Genomic DNA, 15146 nt, shown 5'->3' on the forward strand with positions numbered 1-15146 from the left:
CCAACACAGTGACTGTGCTGTTCACTTGGATTTTATTAATGTAGATTCAATCAGCTTTTTATTAACATAGATTTAATCCAAACATACACTAACCTAATAACAATATGAATCACTCAGAAACTATCAGTAATATCACATGAGAGAATTGGGGGATAATGAACCCGAGTCCCAGAGTCTTACTCTACAGGTCTGGGAGATAGCACGGTGAGCAAGGGAGCCCTAAGCACCCTGCAAGGAAGGATTTCCGGAGCCAGGTGGTCAGTAGGACAGACAAAGTCCCTAGTCCAGCAGGGCAGCGCCTCCAGCAGCTGACTCCCAGAGAGATCAGCATGGCCTGGAATAGCACTCTGGTGTGTGGAGCTTGGCTGTCTCAGCAGTGGTCTGGAGCCTGTCTCCCTTTTGGGACTTTTAATAAATGTCTAGGTACTGTTGATGGCAACTGTGGAATTTGTCCAGGAGCCTATCTATGGGTGGTCCCAGTGTTCTGGTCACATGGGCAGATATCTTAGTTGTGTCTTCTTGTCAGATGTGTCTGCTCTGACTTAGGTAGTTTCCCTCTTGAACCACAGTGTCATGGCTGACTGGCAGCCATCTTGGTTGACGTGAGTGACTCCACTTTGTTTTATAAACTTTATTCTGTCTTCACCAGACCAATGACATTTTATTGGTCCTGCTCTCTGCAGATATAGTGTTTCTTTATTTTGGATTCATAAGGCTATACTGAACACTCAGTGTCCTGGTAATTTAACTCAATAGTTTTACATGATGATTTCTTTTAAATGTTAATTACATACATCTTAAACAATATGATTAAACAAACTTTTCAAACTATAAATCATTTCATCCACAAGAATTTATTGAACAGCCCTGGCTGGTGTGGCTCAGTGGATTGAGTGCCGGCGAGCCAAAGTGTCACCAGTTTGATTCCCAGTCAGGGCACAGGCCTGGGTTGCAGGCCAGGTCCCCAGTGGGGGATACGCTAAAGGCAACCACACACTGATGTTTCTGTCCCTCTCTTTCTTCTTCCCTTCCCGTCTCTCTAAAAATAAATACATTAAATTAAAAAAAGAATTTATTGAACAAGTACCATAAATAAGTCACTCTACTAGAGAAGACAAATATAAAGGCTGATATTTAATATTTACAGCCATTGTCTGTAGGTAAAAGTGCAAAGTTAATGACTAACACATGCTGATAAACTAGTCTGAATCAGAACTATCTTTAGCATATTTTGCATATTAATTAATTATTATAACAAATCATGGGTATTCTAGCATACCCATGCCACAGAAGAGAAAACTGCCACAGAAAGAATACCTTACTCAGGGTCACAGGCTGTTGCTATGGCAGTAATCTAATTTCAGTACCCACATTCTAACCGTTAGGTTATACTGACTCTCTATCAGAAGTATTTGCATGCTAGAACAGATTGAGTCAAATCAGATTTTCACTATATCAAAACATAAATATTTTCCAGAAGATTAGAAATTTAATACACTCTTTTGCTGGGGGTCACGGCCTGCAACCCAGGCATGTACCTTGACTGGGAATTGAACCTGTGACATTTTGGTTCACAGCCCGCGCTCAATTCACTGAGCTACCCCATCCAGGGCTTAATACACTCTTTAAAATATTAATTAGATACCTTCTTCTATTGCCCCTGGTTTCATGCAGACTCTTCTACAATTCCTTCTCTTACTATGTCAGTGTTCTGTAAGACTGAGTCTGCCCACTGCTTTTATTTGGTAAAAGGAGGTCATTCTACATTTTCATGGTTGCTTTAATCCCAAATCAGGTCATCAACCATGATGAAAAATCAATGACCTTGAATCTGTGTTTTCAGCCCTGACTTAACTGGTGAGCTCTGCATTCAAAGGCTGAGGGATCCACATATTAAAGTCTCAAAAGTTCTGCATTTTCAACATGGCTAGACTGAAATACCAGCTAATTCCTCAAACCTACTCCCAATTCACAACAGCCACTGCTACTACTACTAATGCACTTTTAACACACCTACAGAAAGACACACAGTAAAATTCCAGTACATCAAGATCTGTGTCTGCCATGCTCATCTGTGGTTACATGAAATTCAGCACAGATCCTGACATATGTTACATATATATTCAGAAGTATTTACTAAATTCCAAATAAAAGAATGTGTAAAAGATAAAAGAAACAATGTATGTCAATAGTAAGTTCATTTAATATACCTTTATATAACTAACATACCTTTAAATTAAACTTATTGGGGTGACGATTGTTAATAAGATTATGTAAGTTTCAAATGCAGACTTCTATTGTATGATGCAATAGCTGTATATTTCAATATTTTGGGTGCTCACCACCCAAAGTCAAATCTTTTTTCATCACCATATATCTGACCCCCTTTACTGCATTTTAATCTACTATGCATCAAATATAATTTAATAAATTTAGTATATGGTATATAATATATGTCATGTATACCTTATACACATTCAATATACCTAAAATACCTTTCACCACTCAAGTTTATTGTTTGCCAGCCACAGAAGAGCTGAGTATTCTGTCTGACAACACCTGAATTTAGTCAGTGCCCACTTAAAGTACCAGAGCTTTCCTTGCTGGGCACTGACTGGTACCCTGAAAGACCAACCAGCATCACAGGGAGTGTCCAGATAAGCCTTAGTGAGTCCAGATAAGCCTGCCACTCTGACACCTCTGTGGCAGACACAGTGGCTACTTGGTTCTTGAGGATCCCTGAGTGAACGTTGAGATGATTGGAGACACAAGCGGACCGATGACTACAAAGTGATGAAGTTCTGTTTAGGCACACTTTAATAGGTCGTTTGTGTGTGAGCTAGAACCCAGTTCTCAGTGGGCAGCTAAGGCTGCATGATTTTTTCATTTCTGATGTTCAGTTACTTATTATCTATCTATCAGAGCCCAAGAGCATGACAGTGGTTTCTGAAAAGAATAGGAAATCCTACCCTTTGCAACAGCATGGATGGACCTGGAGAACATTATGCTAAGTGAAATAAGCCAGTCAGAGAAAGACAAATACCATAGGATTTCACTCATATATGGATTCTAATTAATAAAATGGACTATCAAAAAAATAGAAACATATTCATAGATAAAAAAACAGACTGACAACTGACAGAGGGGAGGGGTGTTTGTGGGGTTGGGTAAAAATATGAAGGGGTTAAGGAAAAACTCATATACACAGACTACAGCATGGTGATTATCAGAGGAAAAGTGGGGGTGATGGGAGGTAGAGGCGGTACCGGGGTGATAAATTGTGATGAAAGGAGACTTGACTTGGGGTGGTGAACACACAACACAGTATACAGATGATGTGTGTTAGAATTGTATACCTGAAACCTACATAATTCCGTTAACCAATTCCACCCCTTCTAAGTTTAATAAAAAAGAAAAAAATAAAGCATTTTTTAAAAGGATAGGCTGTTGTTTTGTGGAAGAGCATATGGAATTTCTCCCCAAACACAGGCCTTGGAGCCGTGAATGCTCCATGACAGTTTACCACAGACCGTGTACTTCACACAGCATGGCATTTTACCATGCACAAGCTGAGGGCGGCAGGACCCGACCGGTTATAAGGGTCAAGTGACAAAGTTGTTTGATTTCCATCTTTTGCCATTTACATAATTTTTTCTTTAAATGACTCTAGGACTCATTTAAAACCTTATGTAGGTCAGACCTGGACAACCAAACATTGCAAACATTCCCTTCAAAACCAATGAGGCCCTTAATTAATTGTTTCTCTTTTTTTATAGAAGCAGAGTCAGAGTACAAAATGTAGTATTATGGGGGGGGTTACTTAATTTGTTTATGTTTATTGTATTTTCCTTTGCCATTTATGCTCCCTATACCCTCTTCCACCACTACCCACACCCTTCTTTCCAGCAATCACCACGCTGCTGTCTGTGTCCATAAGCTTTTTCTTTTTGCTCAATCCCACCACCCTTCTAACCCCATAGCTGTCAGTCTGCTCTCAAAAATATGCATTACTTACTTGTCACCAGTCTGACCTGGCACTGTTCCAATGATGTCAGAATCACCTGGGTCAGTGAGAGACGGTGTGCATACTCAGGTGTATTTTCCACACGCTGTGCCCAGTTCAACACCATCGCCGCTGTGGTGATGGACACCGGTCTTGGTCAGTGTGGCACAGGATGCTATCTCAGGTCTCCTTGGCGTGGTCAAGTGTTGGTGAGAATGACCAGTTTCGCTTTGCCTTCTCTGATCATCTTCAGTTTGTTTGCACCCCCGCACACACTTCCCAGTTTTCCTAAAAAGTTGGAGCCTGGAGTTGATTAACTCCAGCGACCTTTTCATCTTTCCGTCACCATCTTCGTGCCTTAAGTGTGGATGGCCCCCAAACAAAAGCAGCTGCCAAGATGGTCAGGGAGTGAGAAAGGAAGAGTACTGTGGATTTTACTTTGGCTTGGCAATATAGTCTCCAATTTGGTAGTAGGCTGATTAATTTTCTTGATTAGTATCCCCATTATCTGTTATGTATGTGCCCACCCAAGGCAACTGAAGTACTTCATATTTTTTTGACTGTCAGTTTCCTTAAGCAAGATGTCATTTATTAAGTGGATTCTGTGATGTCCTAGTAAAACAAGCAATCTCTCTCCTTACTAACACACAGGGAGTAATATAAACTTCAGTCACAGAGCAAAAGAGGAGTGTGAACGTGTTTGATTGCTGCCTATGTTCTCTGTTTACTGGTGTAGAGAAAACAGCTGCCAAATCAAGTTGCACATCAAGTATCAGACACTATATTAACTTGTTTCAGGAAAGAGGTAAGAACCAGAAATTTTCTACAGCAACATTGTCGTCAGGTTTCAGGTCTGGACTTCAGATGTGAATTGAACTTTAGATTGCCTTTTTGTTTCCTTAGCTGTCTACTGGTATCACACCTACCAGAGTTTCTCGAGTCCATAAGTGCCATAAGTGCAGCGTAGTGATGATTGCATTGATTCCTTAAGGCTTGCCTTTGATCAGAACTTCATTCCCGGTGACATTTATTAAATGCTTGAAAACTGCCTGCCAGAGTTTTACCATTCCAAATTACCTGAATTTTCAACATTCACCTTTTGCACCAATCCCAACTCTACTGGTACACATTCAAACTGGTCACGATTCCTGCTTCCATGTGATTATAACTCAACTCTAGGGACCTTAATCATAAGTCAAATTTAGTGATGGAGAGTCTGATGGCTCCAATATGGAAATGGTTGTGAAAAAGCTGCCAATTGGCCACCTGAGAACTCGGCTGTTGTCTGGCCGACCCCTCATTACCTGCTTCCCTGGGACAACTCTGTCTGGATGGTACCACTCTCCAGCTGGGTTTCATTTCACTTGGACATTTCATACCAAGCCATTTTTTCTCCCCACACTGTTAATTCTGCTATCAAAAATGTCTAAATGTCATGGACTTTTTGCTTCATTTACTCAAGATTCAAAGTTTCCATTGGTGGGAGCGAGGGAGATGGGACTGGACAGCTGAGATTCCATGCTGCCAAAGGGAAAGAGAGGGGGTTACCTACTACCATCCCACCTTCCAGAGCAGATGGTTTTCTTGGCTTCAACCTCTCTGGAGATTTTCCCCAAATCAAAAGAGTAGCCAAAACAAGAAAAAAATGCTCAGTGAACTTACTAAATCAAATGTGAGAAATGCATGAGGTGAATAGTAAAAGAAAAAAGAACACAGGCAACAGCTCAAATAGTTAGAGAGCCAATGTTATCATTTGGCTCACTCCAAGGTGTGGTGTGAATCTATTTTCCTTTGTCTTAATGTTTAGCAGCTATTCAAGTTTACTCTTTTTAATGGCATGGGTTCACACATTTAAAGACCTCTTAAACAAGTTATATTTTTCTTGAAATTTGGGAAATACATGGTTTATTTAAAAACAGCCTTAACAATAAAGGAGCAGAAGAAAACCCAGATTCCTGCCTACAGAATCCAATAAGGTATTTGTGCAACTGACAGTACACGTCTGATGGCAGACAATGCCAATGGCACAAATGAACTAAGGATGACCTACAGTATGAATTGAGTCCTGACACATGCCAGTACAGGCAGTGTCGCATGCATTATGCCTGTGGTTCTCGCAAGAACCCTACGAGGTTTGTTGATGCAATTTACTCAAATTAAAAGCTGAATAAACTTGCAAAAGATCACAAAGAAATTCGTAGATACAGAAATTTGTCCTAGTTTTTCAGATCTAAATAAAACACTGCCCTGATGTGTGTGCCTAGGTGTTTATTTGATGACAACATTTGTTTAAACAATTTAGTTTACAATGCTGAGGAACAGATTTCATGAGAAGCAGAAAAAATAATGTTACTATGGATTTTTTCATTTCTCACTTTTTTGGAGTGTCAATGAAAGTGAAAACAAAACTGATATAATGGTATGTTGTCTTTAACTACACTAAATTGAACTTTAACATTTTACAGAATATTGTAAAATTTACAATTTTTATTTTTTTTACTACTTTTATTGTTATGTTATTAAAATTGCTTCATTTTCCTCCTTTGCCCTCTTCTGCCCATCTCACCCTTCCATTTCCACAATCCGTTCCCACAGTCGTGCATGTTTTTGAGTCATTCATACATGTTCTTATTTCTATTCCTAAAAAATGTAAAAGCTGCATTAATATTTAGTGTAAATACAGGAAAATATTTTGTATATCTAAAGTGTTATGAGATCCGTATATCTAACTGAGAAAAGCTTACCATGTTTGCCTTTAATTTCTCTGATTTCGCTCAGCATAATAAAATTTATTTGAAACACAAGAATAATTGTGAACAACATTAAAAATCTGGGTGTTAAGTGTTTGGAGTATTCTCCATACACAGAATGATCATAATTAGAACAACACTGTAACCTAAACATCAGGTTTTTATAATGGCATTCATAAAACTGTTTTGAGTGCTGAGACAAAAATTAAACTTGTTTCTCATAAATATATAAAGCATACTATTAGTACCACCATCAGGCTAGATTAACAGAATTTTGATTCAATGTGAATAAATAATTTAGAAAAAGACCAAAATCAACTAGAAATTAAAGAACTCCTAGAACAGAGATCTAGAAAAAAAGGAATAATGGTTTATAAATATGCAAAACAAATGACTAGTTATTTACTAACACTAAAATGTGTATTTCTTGAGTGCTTATTTTCTGGGAGACACTAATCTGGATGCTGGAGTTGAAGTGCTAAAGTTTAAGCAGAGATAGTTTCTGACCTCAAAGAGTTTATAGTCTCTGGCAAAGAAAATGAAACACTCAGGTAAACAAAGGTATAAATCAGTTATTTTCACATTGTCATTAATACCAGTATGTGAATAAACTGTGTATAGAAAAGAGAGCAATATAAGAAGATATGTGATGAGTAGCAGCCAGCCATGAGGAGATTTAGAGGAAATGTGTCAAATTCTAGGACATGGCAGTGATGGTGACTTAGAGATGTGAACCTTCTTCTCCTATTCAGCAAACAAGGCTGCCCAGTATGGATGGGGGTCATGAATGAGGGTGAGTGCCAGTAGACAAGGTCACTGAGGAACTAGAGGCCATATCTCATGTGATTGTGCACACTGGGTAGAGTTAGATATTTCAAATTCATTCTAATTTTAGAGGAAAACCTTCAGCAGATTTGGTGCAGAAGACTTATAATTTTATTAAGACACATTGGCTGCTTTGTAGAGAACTGGAGAGGGCAAAGATGACAACTATGGGGGTTGGAGTGGAGGGATCAAGTAAAAATGAAAAAGGACTCATGGACGTGGACAACAGTGTGGTGATTGCAGAGGGGAGGGGTGCACACAGGGGTTAAATGGTAATGGGAAAAATACAATAAAAAAAGATGACACAGGAAGACTGGGGAGAAGGCTGCTGCCACTGTCAGAGTAAACCAATGTAACAGAAGTGAGACGGGGTCAGGTGCTGTCAGATGCTGAGAAGTAAAAATTCTGGTCCTTTGGATATGAGAAGGGAGAAGGAAATAAGGGCCCATGATTTTGAGTTACGCTAAAGAGACAGTGTTACAATTTTATATGAGAAACAATGTGAGAAAAACAGGTTTTGTGGTAGAATCAAGATTTGTGGCTGTAATGTTTAGAGCTTCTGAGTTATTTAAGTAAGTAGGTTCATAGTGTTATAATTTTATATGCAAAATAATGTGAGAATAACAGGTTTTGTGGTAGAATCAAGATTTTTGGTTGTAATGTTTAGAGCTTCTGAGTCATTTAAAACTGTAGGCTTATTAATTAGGTATTTGGACATATAAGCCAGGGAAGATTATTTGCTAGATTGTATGTCTCATATATTCCTTAACCTAGGAGTTATTTCATATACATGTGTGTGTGTGTGTATGTGTGTGTGTAGTTAAAGTGATACAACTAGAAGAAAAAGAGATCACATTATAAATCTAAAAGATTTAATATTATGTCCCCAAATAAACATTATAGTACAGTATGCTATTTTAGGCAAGGCAATTATAATTTAATAATGACCAAGCAAGTATGTAAAGAGTTGAAAAATATATTGACAGTGAATACAATTATCATATTGTTCCATTTTTCTTTGCAAATTTTATGAATACATGTTTAATAGATATAATAGCTTTTTTAAATCATTCTGAATGTACATGAACTATATATATAATATAAAGACTAGATGGAACACACACATACATATACCTGTATATATATCTATGTATCTATCTAAATATGTATATGTGTATATGTATGTGTGCATGTGAATGTATATATAGAATATATACATATATATGCTAAATCCCAAGGGCAACATAATAATACCTATCATTGTCCAGAAGATATGCTTTGTCAATTATCATATACTGACCTGCTACAATCTCTAATATGAATACTAATTATATGATTCTACCCAAGCTGTGCATATGTACTCTAACCAAAACCATAGAGGGGAGCGCCTACATATCCAGGCTATATTAACACAAACAGTTAAGCTTAGTATAGATCTAGGATTGATCTAAATAAAAGATCTCATTGCACAATTGAAGAAACTGAGATTTGGGGAAGAATTAAGGTGGTTTAAAAAATACGCTGTAGCTTCCAGTTATGTGAAATGTGCCTGATAATCTAGTGGTCCACTTTTATAGGCAAGTTAGATACTAACTCATAAAAAGTTGGAAATTTGCAGCTTTTAACTTAGACAAAAGTAAACTTTTCTAAAGACTTGAAAATATATGAAAAAAACAAATTCAGAATCACAAATAAATACAAAAAAGAGGTGAGCTTTGGAGTGCTTGAGTGTCTGTGAAAAGAGGCAATTAGTATCCATCTGATTGTGGCATCATAAGAAATAATGTGGGCGGTGGGCAGGGCTGGGGATGATTATGGGGGGAAAGGGGACAACTTTAACTGAACAACAATAAAAAATTAAAAATATAAAAAATAAATAATAAATATCTATTGCAGGCATTTAATAAAGAATTACTTGACACTACTTGATTTGTGAATAGTGATTATAGTAAATAAACACAAGCTCTTTCTCTGGCCTGGGGTCACACTGAGCACTTAACTTATGCTAACTCAATTGTCATGTGAACCATATAGGTAGGCTCTGTTATAGCCCATATTTTACAAATGAGGACATTGAAGCCAGAAATATTAAATATTTTGACAAAAGTCACCTGGCTACTAAGGGGTAGAATTTGTCTATAATCTCAGACAGTCCTCCAGGGTCTGCTTGTAATCAGCCTGTGGTACTAGTTACTGAGGAGGTGCATGCATGTAAGAGCTCTGTTTAAGCAACAGACAACATTAAGGATAAATACTAAGTTTATAATGTTTAGCACACCATGCCCACTTATAAATATAAAGTTATATAAAAACACCCAGCTGTACTAACAGCAGTAAGTATGTATATGTATTTTGTTAAAAACAAAGTAACTAAAAGTGAAAGTCACAATTTGATATCCTTTTTTAAAGCATCCATTGAGAACATTTACCCTTCTTCCTTCTTTTTTTTAAGATTTTATTTATTTATTTTTAGAGAGGGAAGGGAGGGAGAAAGAGAGAGAGAGAGAAACATCAATGTGTGGTTGCTGGGGGCCATGGCCTGCAACCCAGGCATGTACCCTGACTGGGAATCAAACCTGCAAAACTTTGGTTCGCAGCCCGTGCTCAATCCACTGAGCTATGCCAGCCAGGGCTCACAATTTGATATCTTACAGAAATTAAGAATTTTATAATCTTCATATTAACTGTTTCTAGCTTTTCCAATATAAAGGAAATTATTTCTTATTAGTTGAGAAGTATGCAGTGAGCCTGCCACACTTTGGACATTCCTTGAAACAAAAGAGCCTGAGTTTTGGGGCACGAGCCAGGTGTCAGTGGGGAAGAGGTTTGTACGGGATGAGTGGGAAGGTAGAGACTCCACCAGAGAGGAGATGAGAGATGACATCAACATTAGTGCGAGGGGACGGAGGGTGCAGAACAGAAACACGAATAAGGAATAAGTCTCACCTGCTACTACAGAAGTGGAAAGTAGACATAGGTGTGCAGTCCAGGTGTATGTTTAATGGTCTGACAGGTTTCTATCACATTGTCCCATACATTCCCCTGCAGTCTTTAGTGAGGAAGGTGCTACCCACAGTGCCCTTCAAGCTGCTGGGTTCTTCATATGGACCTGAGAGACCTTGTGGTCACAACTGTAAAACGAACGTCTTGAACTCGCCAGTCTGTCGTCGATCCATATGGACATGTTAAACTGGGATTGGAAGACTTGTGTTAACACTTTTTTATTCATTTAAATTCATCATGACGGGAACATTTCCTCAAACTTCTCAATAGTTATGATGACTGTCACATTTTGCTTAGTTTAGACACCACCCAAGAATCTGGGAATGGTTACCTACTGGAGAGAAATTTCAAATACTTTTATCTGTATGTAGACAAAGAATAGTATGATGCAATAGTATATAATACTCAGACTTCATTTGACATGGTCATTAAACATTCCACAATACCTAAATCTCTGGGCAAACACAATGGTCCCATGTGTCAAGGTGTTCCATGAAGTATTGATTTTGTGGCACATATTGCCTACATAAATGTTGAGAACAATCCTCTTTAACCTGATCAAATCATAGATCCTTTATAAAATGGCCTCTTTGTCTTCATTATGGGAAATGGAATGTTTATTCCCACTATGCCCGCTCTTATTGTTCCCTATGTATTACATCTATATGCAATATAAATTTTAGTTTAAGGAGATGAGAGAAGGAAAAATGTTTATCCCATTCCTACACTGTGCTAAAGGATGCATATATTGTTTAATTCAAAAAAGTTATTTCACTTCAAAATTCCTCACACAGTAGAAAATGTATTTTATTGAAATCTTCTTAGGAACATGTGCAAATTAGGCACATGACAGAAATACAGAAGCTAATTATACAAAAAGAATAATTTAATTCATTAAAAGGCAAAGGTTATGACAAGAAAAACAAAGATTTCGAAGGTCAGGGAAACAGCCATCTGCTTAACAGCCTGGATATATGTGAGAGTGATCTCAAGGCCAGTTAAAGCTCAGAAGGCCCTAGCTGTCCCCCAGCACCCCCCCACCCCCGTAAGATGTCTTTTGTATTTGTCTGTATCTGAACTTATGGTATAAGGCGCAGAGTGTGCAAACCTTAATGTCATCCATTTTTATGTTTAAATCAGTTGAAATTTGGCTTGTTAATTAGAAATACTACCTAGTTTCACATAATTAAATTACTATGAAGAAATCTTAAAGTTGAGAGAAAAAATTATATTAATTTGCACATTTATTGTGATTAGAGAACAATATTCTACTGTCTGATATTTTTGATGAAACTGGATGTTTACAAAAGTATACATTCTAGTTTTATGTAGTACTGTCTTTTAATTTTTATTTTTAAAGTGTACATTAGTATAAGATATTTTAAAATTCATTTAAAAGGAAAATTTAATTAATTAGATAATTATGTAATAAAGCAGCCCACTCAATTAGTCTTTCCCAATATAACCTCCCAGACAAAATTAAACTAACTGTATATCTCCTAAGTTAAATTTATATATAAATGTATGTGTGTGTGAGTGTGTGTGTTTATGGCTGGTGTTTTGAATGGATGGATTCAAAATTATTTTGAAACAACTTTAGAACTTTGAGAATTCCTAAAAAACAAGATTCATTCTTTCATTTGTATTGTATAACACTATTATTATATCCTTTGAGTATATAGTTTTTAAAAATATGATTTCTGCATGTTTCCTAGATTATTACAAGGATTTTATAACTTCTATCTCATGCAAATATAATTTCCCCATATTTGCCCCAATTATTTATTGACATTTTTGCTAGAAGCATTTTTGTTTTTAAATTTTTTTCATATTTCTCAAAAGTTTTTAACACTTTTAATTTATTGTTGCTCAGTTACAGTTCTCCCACCATTTTTCCCCTGCCCCGTCCCCCTACTCCCACAGTCAATCCCTTCACACTGTCTATTCCCCTGAGTCCTCTATTCATGTTCCTTGGCTTGCCCCTTCCCCTTCTTTCCCCATTATACCCCTCCCCTCTCCCTTCTAGTCACTGTCAGTTTGTTTTTTATTTCCATGTCTCAGATTCTACATACTCATTTCTTTGTTTTGTTGATTAGGTTCCACTTAAGGTGAGATAAATTGGCATTTGTCTTTCATTGCTTGGCTTATTTCACTTAGCATAATGCTCCCCAGTTCCATCCATGCTATGGTGAAGGGCGGGAGTTCTGTTCTTCTTTCTCCTACATAGTATTCCATTGTGTAAATGTATCAGTTTTTTGATCCATTGTTTTACTAATAGGCATTAAGGCAGTTTCCAGCACTTGGCTATTGTAAATACTGCTGCTATAAACCTTTGGGTGCATAGGTTCTTTAGAAGTGGTGATTCGGGATTCTTAGGGTATAGTCCCAGCAGTGGAATTGCTGAATCAAAAATCAGTTCCATCTTCAGTTTTTTTGAGGAAATTCCATGCCGTTTTTCCACAGTGGCTGCACCAGTCTGCATTCCCTCCAACAGTGTACTGGAGTTCCCTGTTGGGAACCGCCCTGCCTGGTATCAGAAGCTGTAACCCCCGCCAAGGCTAAGGCTGAGGGAGTGGCCTTGGACCATAAGCCAGCAAGGAGACAAAAGCTTATTTCCCTGGCAGGAGCACTGCTTCTGCTGCTTCATTCATAACTGAACCCCAAAGCTTGGTCAGTTAGCTTTGACGGGTAAGATTCCCCAAGGGGGGAACGACTTAAAACAGGCACAATCACGTGGGAGGCCCCCAAGGAAGGAGTTTGGGGGCTACAGCAAAAGGGGGTGATGGACCCTCGCTCCCAGGCTGTGATATAGCCTGAGTTCTCAATGTCTGGGAGAAAATCTCCTTATCTCTTGGTTGCCTTAGTTCCCTTGCTCCACCTAAGCCTGAAACAATGACAGGGTGGTGCAGCTCTGTGCTGAAAAAGGCAGGTTCCCCAGGTGATCAGGCCTAAGAAAGAATATGTAAAATCCTGTGAAACCTGCTTTGTTTAGAATGCTCTCATTTGAATGATAAGCCTCCAAGGAAGAAGTAAGTTTGTTCTTTAAAGTTTTACAGCTCTTTGACCCTGACTCACAATAGGCCCTCAGACTTCCTTGTTATCTATTATTTGATCCTTACTTCCTTGCAATGAGTAATGAGCTTTACCTGAATTCTTATGTAAACGAAAACAATAAAAAGCCTCTCTGGAGGGAGAGAGGGGCACTCTCCCCAACAGAGAGAGGGTGGCCAAAGGAGCTCCCCATGTTAGGAGTGGCCTTTCTGTTCCTATTCACCCACAGGACCTGATTGTCTTTGTGTATGTTTTTAGCATGATTCGACGAGCATCTGCAGCCGAGATGGATACTGCTGGCCGGTATCCTCCACAGTTCCCTCTCTCACAACCTCGCCAGCACTTGTTCACGAGCACTTGTTGATTTGTTAGTGATGTCCATTCTGACCGGTGTGAAGTGGTATCTCACTGCAGGTGTAATTTGCATTTATCTAATGACTAGTGATGTTGAGCATTTTTTCATGTATCTATGGGCCCTCTGTATGTCTTCCTGGAGTGAAGTCATGTGAGTTCTTTATATATTTTGGAGATTAAACCCTTGTCCAAGGTATCACTGGCAAATATCCTTTCCCGTATGGTTGGTTCCCTGTCCATTTTGTTGATGTTTTCTTTAGCCATGAAGAAGATTTTTAGTTTGGTGTAGTCCCAATTTGTTTATTCTTTCCTTTATATCCCTTGCCCTAGGTGATGTATTGGGGAAAATATTGCTGTGTGGGATATCTGAAATTTCTTTGCCTATGTTTTCCTCTGTGACTTTTACAGTGTCAACACTTATATGTAAGTCTTTTCTCCATCTTGAGTTTATTTTGGTGTATGGTGTAAGTTGGTGATTGAGTTTTATTTATTTATTTGTTTTTGCATGTACTTGTCCAGATTTCCCAACACCGTTTGTTGAAGATGCTATTTTTACTTCATTTTATGTCATTGTCCTCTTTGTCAAATATTAACTGACTGTATTGACATGGGCTTATTTCTGGGCTCTCTATTCTGTTTCATTGGTCTATCTGTCTGTTCTTATGATGGTACCAGAGTGTTTTGATTACAGTGGCCTTGTAATATAGTTTGCTATCAGGTATTGTGACATTTTTCATAGAATATTTATTGTTTATTCGAAGGTGAACTTAGTCTAACAAACAATCTTAATGAATTATTTCATAGTTGCTGTTAGCTACTAGCTCAATTTTAGCTTTTCAAACAACATAATCACAGATTCAGAAACTGTTATTCAAAAGCAGCAAGTATTAAGCACCAAGTCTTCACAGGATGCAGGGCTAGACAATGAAGGTGCAGAAGTGAACACAAGATGAGATTCTCTTTCTCATGCAGCTTGCATTGTAAAAGGAAAGCTTAAGGAACCGATAAATGCTTTCAAATAGGGAAAATCCACATTTTCAATAATAAAAAATAAATAAATAAGTAAATTAGGATTTATAACCCAAGAACAATTCATAAACTTCTCTTTTCTGGTCTCATCTATTATTTTCCCATTTAACTATAGACACATATATTGATCT

The 15146-nt window shown here is 37.8% G+C and overlaps 1 pseudogene; it reads right to left on the reverse strand.

Annotated features, from left to right (window-relative positions):
- Positions 1 to 4011: 4011 nt before the first annotated feature.
- On the reverse strand, positions 4012 to 13228 carry LOC123824849 (annotated as a pseudogene).
- Positions 13229 to 15146: the final 1918 nt, after the last annotated feature.

This window comes from Phyllostomus hastatus, unplaced genomic scaffold (assembly GCF_019186645.2).
Source record: "Phyllostomus hastatus isolate PE091 unplaced genomic scaffold, TTU_PhHast_1.1 phas_contig_58, whole genome shotgun sequence".
NCBI classification, from domain to species: Eukaryota; Metazoa; Chordata; class Mammalia; order Chiroptera; family Phyllostomidae; genus Phyllostomus; species Phyllostomus hastatus.